The sequence below is a fragment of the Cetorhinus maximus genome, chromosome 14 (assembly GCF_964194155.1).
Source record: "Cetorhinus maximus chromosome 14, sCetMax3.hap1.1, whole genome shotgun sequence".
Lineage (NCBI taxonomy): Eukaryota > Metazoa > Chordata > Chondrichthyes > Lamniformes > Cetorhinidae > Cetorhinus > Cetorhinus maximus.
Genome location: NC_135892.1, coordinates 51,743,790 through 51,754,457, shown reverse-complemented (window position 1 = coordinate 51,754,457; position 10,668 = coordinate 51,743,790).

Below are 10,668 nucleotides of genomic sequence, written 5' to 3'. Positions count from 1 at the left end.
CCACACACACACACTCTCTCTCTAACTCCCACACACACACACTCTCTCTAACTCCCACACACACACACTCTCTAACTCCCACACACACACACACACGCACACGCACTGTCTAACTCCCACACACACACACTCTCTAACTCCCACACACACACACACTCTTTAACTCCCACACACACACACTCTCTAACTCCCACATACACACACACTCTCTAACTCCCACACACACACACACACTCTCTAACTCCCAAGCACACACACACTCTGTAACACCCTTACACACACACACACTCTATAACACCCATACACACACACTCTCTAACTCCCAAACACACACACACACACTCACTCTAACTCCCACACACACACACCCATTCTTTAACTCTCACATACATACACACACACTCACTCTCTAACTCCCAAACACACACACACACTCACTCTCTACCTCCCAAACACTCACTCTCTAACTCCCAAACACACACACACACTCACTTTCTAACTCCCAAACACACACACACTCACTCTCTAACTCCCAAACACACACACACTCACTCTCTAACTCCCAAACACATCACTCTCTAACTCCCAAACACACACATGTATTCACGCCCAAACGCACACACACACACTCACTCTAACTCCCACACACACACACCCATTCTCTAACTCTCACACACATACACACACACTCACTCCCTAACTCCCAAACACACACACCCATTCTCTAACTCTCACACACATACACACACACTCATTCCCTACCTCCCAAACACACACACCCATTCTCTAACTCCCTCACACATACACACACACTCTCTAACTCCCAAACCCACACACACACGCACTTTCTAACTCCCAAACCCACACACACACATACTCTCTAACTCCCAAACCCACACACACACGCACTCTCTAACTCCCAAACCCACACACACACGCACTCTCTAACTCCCAAACACACACACACACTCACTCTCTACCTCCCAAACACTCACTCTCTAACTCCCAAACACACACACTCACTCTCTAACTCCCAAACACACACACACACTCACTTTCTAACTCCCAAACACACACACACTCACTCTCTAACTCCCAAACACATCACTCTCTAACTCCCAAACACACACATGTATTCACGCCCAAACGCACACACACACACACTCTAACTCCCACACACACACACCCATTCTCTAACTCTCACACACATACACACACACTCACTCCCTAACTCCCAAACACACACACCCATTCTCTAACTCTCACACACATACACACACACTCATTCCCTACCTCCCAAACACACACACCCATTCTCTAACTCCCTCACACATACACACACACTCTCTAACTCCCAAACCCACACACACACTCACTCTCTAACTCCAAAACCCACACACACACGTACTCTCTAACTCCCAAACCCACACACACACGCACTCTCTAACTCCCAAACCCACACACACACGCACTCTCTAACTCCCAAACACACACACACACTCACTTTCTAACTGCCAAACACACACACACACTTACTCTCTAACTCCCAAACACACACACACACACTTACTCTCTAACTTCTAAACACACACACATATTCACTCTCTAACTCCCAAACACACACAGAAACACACACACACTCACTCTTTAACTCCCAAACACATCACTCTCTAACTCCCAAACACACACATGTATTCACTCCCTAACTCCCAAACGCACACACACACTCACTCTAACCCCCACACACACACACCCATTCTCTAACTCTCACACACATACACACACACTCACTCCCTAACTCCCAAACACACACACCCATTCTCTAACTCTCACACACATACACACACACACTCACTCCCTAACTCCCAAACACACACACACACACACACTCTCTAACTGCCAAACCCACACACACACACGCTCACTCTCTAACTCCCAAACACACACACTCACTTTCTAACTCCCAAACACACACACACACTTACTCTCTAACTCCTAAACACACACACGTATTCACTCTCTAACTCCCAAACACACACAGAAACACACACACACTCACTCTCTAACTCCCAAACAAACACACACGCTCACTCACTCTCTAACTCCCACTAACTCATCCTCTCACCCACACACACTCACTCACTCATTAACTCCCAAACAAACACACACATATACACATATAACCACACACTCATTCACTCACTCACTCACTCTCACCCTCTCACCCACACATACACACGCTCACTCACTCTCTAATTCCCACACACATGCATATACTCACTCAATTTCTCACACACGCCAGCCAGTCTCCCCCGCACCCATCTCCTCTGATGCCGAGCTCCACGGCGTCTCACTCAGGCTCTTAGTCATCCTCTCCTCTCCAGGATCCCCGGCAGTCTCATCTACCGCCACTGCCCCCAGACTCCAGCATTCTGCTCCATCCCAAAAGAAAACCTCTTTCTCCCCAGAAAACTCACCGTCACTGGTATTTGCTGCTCCTCCAATCACAGGCTGCTTCTCTCCCACATTTACTGCTGATAGGCTCACTAATGAGTCTATCAGCAGCCAATATTGAAGATGAGTGGCCTGTGATTGGAGGAGCAGCTCCTTGCAGAATCTTCCACTCTTCTTACCTGTCTGACTGGCATTGAGAAAACTGGCTCCAGGGGCCACAGAGAATGGCTTTGGGGGTCAGAATCCAGACCATGGGCCACTGGTTGGACAGACCTGATCTAAATATAAAGAGAGCGTAGAATGCTGCGGTACTGAGGGACCTGGTGTCCTTGTACATGAATTACAAAGCCTTAGTATACAGGCACAGCAAGTAATTAGGAAGGCGAATGGAATTTTGGCTTTTATTATATGGGGGACAGAGTATAAAAGCAGGGAAATACTGCTGCAGCTGTGCATGGCATTGGTGAGACCGCATCTAGAGTACTGTGTACAGTTTTGGTCTCCTTACTTAAGGAGGGATATACTTGCAATGGAGGCAGCTCAGAGAAAGTTCACTAGGCTGACTGCTGGGAGAAGGAGTTGTCTTATGAGGAAAGGTTGAGCAGGCTGGCCCTATACTCATTGGAGTTTAGAAGAATGAGAGATGATCTTATTGAAAGATATACCTGTAACTTCCCAGCTCCAGTGCAGTATGTCTGGGGGCTACCCCAAAGATGTGCTGGGGACTGTCCCCCCATTACCACCCTCCCCCTACCCCCGAAGTTCATAGGTAAGGATTGCCTGAACCCCAGGAAGTTCAAGCTTCTGATGTGCAATTGCCCTGCACTGGGAACCATTCGAAAATGTAATGAAATTGCAAACTTCGGATGGTTCCGACAGTGTTACAGCAATAGTTGCCCAGAAAAAGTTAGAGGAATTAAAACCACTTCTAGCTTCTGAGTAACTATTATACTGACCACCCCTAACCCCCCACGGGACCGCCGATTACCACCCCCCTCCAGTACACCACTCTTACTATACCCCACTGCACACCCACGGGAACCCCGCCGTACACAGCCTGTCCCCCCACGGGATCCCCAACTAACCTCAACTACCCCAATTTAACACACCATCCTCCCCATGGGGATGCCCCACCCCCCACGGAAACACCCACACCACCCCGGACCTCCACAGGACACCTGACTATGCCTCACCCCCCCCCCACCATGGCATCCCCTGGCTATACCCCCACCATCCACTAGCCCCCCCAACTGCATACCCCACTCCACTCCTGCCGACTGCTCACCCTCCCCAACCCCCCACCCCCACCGTTAACTGCACACAGCTCCTAGATTGCCCGACCAGCCCCCCACCCTGGAGCACCCACCCCTCCCGGACCACCCAACTACCCCCAACCACTGGACCACCGGATCTGTCCTCCCTTCCCCCAAGACCGCTCAACCGCATCCCCTGCCACTCCCCACCCTATACCTCGGACTACGCGACTGGACCACACCCGGACCACCTGACTTGACAATCTCCCGTACCACTCAACCCCCCCCCCCAATCCTCCCCACTTACCTTACAAACCTACCTTTTCCCTGGCTTGAAAGAAGCTTGGCCTTTAAACTTCGCTGACTTATGGCAGCTAGTGCTGTAAAAAGGGGGCGTGGCCTTGTGCCTGACTGTGCAGCCCTCGACAGAAGGCCTCTGGAGCATGCTGGCCCTCACAATTCTCGCTTGACTTGAGCCGGAAGGTCGGGCAAGAAAGGATTGTCTGGACTTTGAGGTAGGAAATTAGGGGCAGAGAGGCAATCCAACTCTGAATGCCACACTGTCAATCTCATGGGAAACATAAATACCATCACACCGTCCGAAGTGTTTACCAAGATTTAAAGTATCTGTGCTAAGGAAGTTGATAACCATTCCTTATTGGCCAAGATTGACAAAGGGGCATGTGCCAACATAATAATGAATTCCAAAAGATATGTACCCAGGGACATGGAAGGCCATGATGAAACTTTCTGCGTGCAACAGTTCACTGATTCCATGTGCAGGATCCATTGTCCTGGAGTGCAAGTACAATCAATCCTCAATCCTCCTGGGTGTCACAGGTGCCTCTTCAAAGGGCAGGGAGGAAGCGGAGGTTCTATCTTTGGGGACTGCCCTTTGCCGATTGGAGGGCACAACCCCCCCAACATACTGGCCCGCAGCCTGAAATTCACCCCCCATCCCCTCATAGAAAAACTCATAGATCCATCGATCCAAACATTTATGTAATGGTAACTAAACATGAACATGTATTGTATGTAGTTAAATTTCTTTGGAAGGAGGGAAAGAATAAGAAAGGGGGATGTTGCAATATGCCTTTAAGGGATAGTAGCATGACATCACTAAAAGGGAAATGTGTCATCTGATTCAATCTTAGTTTCACTTTTGCTTAGAGCAGAACACACACAGCTCTGATGTCTTCAAGCTTCATACCTATGTATAACTGATCTCATGTGCTTAGTCTTAATGAATGAATCCACAATGTGTTTACCATATCCCTTATGAGTGATTGGTGCTTGTGTCTTATACAGCAATTGAGCTCAAGGACGTATATCATTATCATAACACGATATGTGTGTACAGTTGATGTAATCCTGTACCATCGGGAATCCTGCTATCCCGGCAAAGACATGCACGCACTCATCATGCTCCTCCTTCCTCAGAGAGAGCACAATTAACTGCTCTCATCTAGAGTAGATGACCTACATGTTCACCTGGATGCTGTGATAAACAGCATACAGGGAAATTTGGCAGTGTCTCCTGGAAGGATCTAGAGGAGTAAAAATTGAGGGCAACTGTGACCTTGACAACCACCAGTAGCTAGGGCCACCCTCACCCTGCTGTGAAAATTCAGTTGGATTGAAGGATCTGGGACAATTCAGCGACCATCTTTTGATTGAATCTGAATCTTAAGCACTGCATCTGAACCCACTGTAGGTCTGAGAAGTGCTCTCAAAAAATCTTTGGTGGGTAGGGTTTTCTGTGGAGAGCCCTCCTTCTTCTCCTCCTTCACAGAGCTTCCCCTGTCTGCCTCCTCCATAGAGAGGTTTCAGATCAGGAAGCACTGCTACCACTGGCCCCATACCTGGGTCAGGTATTTCTCTCTCTTCCCTGACCATAAGTAGCAACTCTCAAAAACACAGAACAGTGCTTCCACAAACTCAGCATAAGTGTAAGTCAAATGCACCTGACCTGAAACTTTTGGACTGGCCCTTTAAATAACGCTAGTGCTGGTCTCCTCTTGCAGCTAAATTTGGAAATAGTCATCACATCAGCCCATAGAGCTGTGTAACATCACAATATCACCGGTTCAGTTGTATCTGATGCTCACACGAGATACCCACATGAGTGCCCTTCTTAAGATGGTGCACCACCCGGGCCGTGTTGGAAGTGGCTGGAAGAGCAGTGCATAAGCCCAGAAGGATAATTGGCTTTTTACCCTTATTGTTTTAACTATTTTCAGCAGCTTATCCTGGGTAACATCTCGGGGAGTAATATTTTGGTGCCTAACCATGCCTCATGCCTCATCTACGTACGATGTGTTATTCAACGATGAGACATGAAACTGCTTCAATGATTACTTCCTGTATCAATAACAACTAGTCCCTCCAGTCATAAAATGCTAATTCTCTGCACTAATTATACTTTTTAAAAGCAATAATTCCAGCTGAGCTACAGCAAAGAGTTATAGGATTGGGGTATTAGGATATAAATTGTCTCTCAATTCAGTCCATATACAAAAGGTTACAATTCTATTTATCATATCTCAGCTTTCTGGTTCCCCATTTTATCAGACATTTGCCTGCACTCTTCAATTAGCTGGGTCCTGATAGTTAAAATCCTGATCCCTTATTGGTTGTGACAAATTTATTTTGTCATTAAAATATCAACAACAGAATAACTGAAATGAGAATTCTTTTGAAAAGTGAGGATTCTCATTTTGTTTTCTAAATTGGGTTATAATTTTAACAGATCAAATAGCACATTGGATGTCACAAGTCAACAGCTAAAGCCGCAGAGAAGTCTGTTCATGCATAAAACTGTTCCAATTTATAAAGTTTTAATGGTGCCACAAAAAGGCACTTTAAACAGATCTCAGGAATTAGTGCTGCCAATACCTGTGCAACTGGGATGCTTTCCTGTTCATGGCAATGTACTTAATCCTCACATACTGCATTTTTCTGGCACCATAAACAGAGAATCTTTTTGTTGCATGCGTCAAAGCAGTTATCAAAGGACAGCCAATGCAATAAGAATATCAACTTAAATTTAAGAATTGAACTGTATTTTTAAAATATGGTTACGTTATTGATATATTTAAGCAGTGATGTCTATCTTGGTTCTTATCAGGAAGATTGTGGTGCAACAGACTAGCCATATGTTTTCATACTCTGGGTATTTGCTTTACAGTGCTTTGACCACCCGGATTTCACCTTTCCTGCCATTTGACCACAGTAACTCTCATGATGCATTGTCCTATCATTCTCTCCATTTACAGCAAAAGCTATTTAGACAATGTCTGCAACCCTTCAAGCCAACAATGGCTTGACAGCAAGAGATTATATTTAAAAGAACAATGCGCAATCGGTATTGCATTGTAGATGGAAAGCAGTACTGAAAGCATGCAACATTCATCACTTGTGATTACATAAATGCCAGATTTTGAATAAGCCAAGCAAAAGACAATGGCAAAAGGGAGGCTGGTTACTTCGATCTGCTCTATCATTTTCAGTTAATGCTGTCAGAGAACCTGTTTTTTACCCCTCAGTCTATTAGAATTATAGCATTAATGAACTAACTTCACATAGTTATTGACTAGCCTGTCACATTCCCTGCCTGATCCTTTAATAGAAACCATTGGTCTTAGGTTAAAAATGGGGCAATTTGGGAGTGACTGTGGGCATGTGCTGAATTGAAAATGCACTGGAAAAGTTACTCACAGTGAGATGTATTATCTGAATAATCTAGATTTCAAAAGTCACTGATTATTTAAATGTGACCGATAGTATAATGTCTGCTCCGTAAGTGGTTTTAACTTTATTCTGCTTTAACGGTCACATTACAATTACGCAGACTAGTGCAGAAATGAATGGTACAGACCTGAATAACACTGCAAGATGAAGCCTGTAATTGTAAATCAGCACGTAATGAAGGAGTTTTATCAACTGGTTGGTCGTAATAATTGAGATTGATCAAAAAAATCTTATCATCAGTATATAAAAGCTTTACACGGGCCTTATGAACAATATAGTAAAGTCAATTTTAAAAATTCAAGGACAAATTCTGAAAAATATTGATTTGCTGCTTAATTTGTAAATTTTAATAAGACAAATGTATTTTTTCTTGATCTAGAGGAATACCAAAGTACGTTCCAACTTCAAGATACAGGAATTCAAATAAGTATAATCTAACGTGCAAAAACCCAATCCTCAAAAAACTGAATACCTGATCTTTTTCTACTGATATTAAAAAAATGAAAATAAACTTTTCTGTTTAAGTCGGGGATCACTAAAGTGTATGCATTATACTTCTGATTTTGAGAATTGACCATCACAGTCTAAGAAGTCCAATGTGAAAGTATTATTTCTATAAATATGTTTTCTTGCAATCAGATGCATTTACATTGTGTCACAATGTCATTTTCATTGGTATACTTTACAAATTCACCTGCAGGCACACTGCATTTAAATTTCTTTCCTATCCTGCCTGTATGCATTGACCAAGTCCATCAGCTAATTAAATCTTACTCAAAGGTGGGTATGATGAGGCTTTTTGTTCACCCATAATTGCAAGCCTTAGCTGCAGGATAACTACATATTTCAGTTCATCCAGTTCCTACGGCCGGAATTTTACAGCCTCATCACAGCGGGGGCGAGGCCGTAAAATGTAGAGACCCTTTCTAAACTCCATCGACTTTGGCAGGACTGTAAAATCCTGCTGTTGTTAAATTCCACACTATGTGTGCACAATATTAACTTTATGTACTAAAACTGTGTTAAACTGACAATCGAGTCCTATCTCAGCCCAACAATGGAGTATAACTTGTGGCTCCTGAAATAAGAAATCGAGATATAGAAATGAATGGAACAGTAGCTTGCTCAAGGGCTTCAACTCCACAGTCCTTTTATTTCTCATGAAGCTTGCTGCAAAGTGTTTTCCCGTTCACGCCCACCTTCTGTGTGATTATTAAAATACTAATTTTTAGCCTCGAGTACCTCACACAGAATTTACATTAATGTACAAGGATACAGGAAAAAACAAGTACTGTGCCATTGATTGCAATGCAGGCAGCATAACAACATTCTGCTGCCTGCTCCTTTGAATGATTTCTGCGTGTAGGTGCCGTTAAATGTGCCGTTGACTGGCTGTATGCAGCAGCAGGAGCCCCAAAATTGTAACTTGGCTAGCACCAGTTGCAGGTAGCCCACACTGCTTTTAACTAACCTGCATCTCTTAATGGGCAGGTGCGTTGTGACTGCCAGTTGTGCAGAAAGCTAATCTGACACGGAAAAGAGTGAAGAATGGCACAGCATGAGAGACAGAAGGCTCTAAGATTTTCCAATGCTGTACCAGAGGCCTTCAAGGAGGCGGATAGGAGGAGCAGTGTTCTGTATCCAGAAGGGGCCTAAAAACCCTCCAAACTCAGGGTCAAAAGGTAGAGAGCAGATAGCCGTGAGGTCAATGCCATGAATCAAGGCTCAAGAACCTGGATGCAGTGCTATAAGAAGTTAAATTACCTCATGAGAGTGGTCAGGGTCAGTGAATGAAATATCATATCTTACCACATGCATCTCTAGCCTCATTCACTGCTCAAATCACCATAGCCCCAGCATTCACCTACCAACAATCTCTATTAAACAGGCTTCATACTCACCTCACACACTTAGCTCAGCTGCAAGTGCAAGTGTCACACTTGCAGCTCATAGATTGTACAAGCTATTTAACCATGACAGCTATATCACCCAAACATATTGCACAACACTGACTGGCGCACTTCCCTCTCTCTTGCAGGAGAATGTGTCACACAATCAGAGCTAACAGGGGCAACCCTTAGGGAGATAGACAAGCCTACATGCCCCAACCCCCTTAGAGGAGACAATGCTGGTCATTATTAGATGCCCAATGCTGAGCAATGGCCAGCAGTAGGGCTGAAACTGTTGAAGTTTATGTCTTCCTTATATCTAATCCTCCTTCCCACATCCTATTCCCTCCTCATCCCAAATCTCTCCTGATTTACAAGCTGAAGATGGTGTAAGCATGCACCTCTTTCCCCTCACCACAGCCTAACTCTTGTGCCTTTTTCCTTTCAGATATCCAAGAAAAGCAAGCTGAGCCAGCAGTGGAGGAATGGTAAGAGGACAGCGATGGTAAAAGCACAATGTCACTTAATTTCACACTCGCAGCCACCAGCTCAGATACTGACATGACATGTTGTCAGGAAGCTTTATAATTTTCATAGTGTTATTGCAATTTGTTGCAAAGTAGAGGTAAAGTGGGGTCTGTGTCTATGGGTCTGTGTGCGTTTATGTGTGTGTGCATACATGCGTGCATGCGTGTCTGTGGGACTAAATTGAACTAAAGACAGCTGGTCTGAAGGCTTTGATGTAAGAAGAGGAGCTAAGTTTGAAATGCTAAATAGGTAAACATGGGTGGAGTTTTAGAATGTGAGGTGTAAAAGAGCATTTGCATTTTTACATAAACCAGAGTAGCTTGAATACCAAAGACGGGGTGAAATGTTACACCTAGCCAGAATAAGTTAAGAAAAAGTGTGTTTATTTTCCCCAAAGATTACTGGTAAAATTAGTACTTAGTTAGATTTTTATTATTAGAGAGGTAAAGTCAAAAGACATAGTGAAACAATGGGAATTTGCATTCAAAGAGGAAATATGCATAAAGGAGAGAAGGCTGTGTGTAAGGATAGGCATTTTAAGATCTAACACAAGTGCGAAAAACATCCAGCATCTAAGCCTCAAGCTGGTGTCTACAAGGAACTGAAGCTGAGAAAAGTTCACTTTGAATTCAACCATCCAGGGTGTGTTTAAATCTATGGCCAGTTGGTGTGTGGGGGAGGCCCGACACACCGATGCGTAAACTGATGTGTGATGACATCAAGCATGTGTCCCAAAGTCATCGATGTTTCGTTCGACGGGCGCAGGCCGGAGTCAGCTGCACGCCTGCCTGTAA